This window comes from Camellia sinensis, chromosome 15, assembly GCF_055761805.1.
Source record: "Camellia sinensis isolate YWXY chromosome 15, ASM5576180v1, whole genome shotgun sequence".
Classification (NCBI taxonomy): Eukaryota; Viridiplantae; Streptophyta; class Magnoliopsida; order Ericales; family Theaceae; genus Camellia; species Camellia sinensis.
Genome location: NC_138975.1, coordinates 106,964,088 through 106,965,571, shown reverse-complemented (window position 1 = coordinate 106,965,571; position 1,484 = coordinate 106,964,088).

Sequence of the window (1,484 nt, the reverse complement as noted above, 5' to 3'; positions counted from 1 at the left end):
TTCCACCGATAGAAAAGAAGATTAATAGTGAAAGGGTGAAGTAAACTTGTATTTGTTTTTGATAGTAGTCGTTGGTCTGATTGTTAAATTATTTTTATATAAAATAAATATAAAATAATAAAATAAATATAAAAAATATAAAAATATTAAATATGAATGTTTTAAAAAACTCTCAACATGCAAAAAATAAAAATAAAAAAAAATAATGATTTTTACTTAACAAAAAATATAAAAAATTAAACATTAATGTTCAAAAAAAATACCCGACATATAAAAAATAAAATAAAAATAAATAAAAATAAAAAATTTCTAATCCGCCAGACTATTTTTCTAATACCAAGTCTTAAAGGCCCATCTGAATCCCCTTAGAGAGGCCTATTATAATCCGGAATTCACTATCAATCCCCTCCTCATCTCTCAAAACAAACACAGTATTAGTGGGTCTCATCTCACTACCAATCACAATCCCCCCTCTAACTCTCCAAACAAACAGGGCTTTATCGTTATATAGTTCGTTATAAAACGGTTACAGTAATAAGAATTAAAAAACAAAATTAAATGGTTAAAGGGAAAAAAAAAAAAATATATATATATATATATGTAATAATGATACATCTCTCTAAGTCAATGAGCTCTAATGACATAAAAAGTCAAAAAAAAAAAAAATACAAACATCACTATCACAGTAGGACTCACACCCCATTAGAGCTATTAAAACTCCTTCATAAGAGTTCCAAAATATTTTTGATATATATAAGGGTGATGCTACTCAGATTCAAAAATTAAATTTATTTTTTAAACTCAATGATATCGTAATTCTCTCTTGCGTTCTGCTCTAATTATCAATGGACTTGTATTTTATCTTTCTATAAAAGAATAGTCCAAAAAAACAAATTAAAATGGGTCCGCCTTAAGTTAGTTGTAAGAAAAATTACAAATCAAGTATAATTTTCAAAAAATAATTACATTCTCATGAAAAAATTTATAACTTTAATAATTAAAATTTGTTAGATTTAGGATGAATCTGAAAAAAGAAAAAAAGAAAAAAATCAACCACACGCTAATTAGTTTTCTCCTTTGTTTTTTACTTTTTTTATTTTTATTTTATAGAGAGTGCTTTTTCTGATTCTTGAGTAGGGATGGCAATTTAAACTCGGCCTGACGCGAACCCGCCTCCCCAACCCCGATTCAAGCGGTTTTTCTCCGAAAAATACCCCTGACGGGCCGGGGATGGTATTTAAAAATGAATCCCCGATACGTTTCCCAACCCTGTCCCGGCCCCGACCCCCGCCCCCTTCTCCCTGAAATAAAATTACTACTTTACCCCTGTGTATATATATGCGTGTCTTTATGTTGGCAGTGCCACTTCGCTGCTGCGTGAGAAAAATGGAGTGAGAGGGAGCTGCGTGAGAAAAATAGAGTGAGAGGGAGGGAAGGAGGGAGGGAGAGAGAGAGAAAGAGAGTCAATCCTCCGCCGTCGCCAA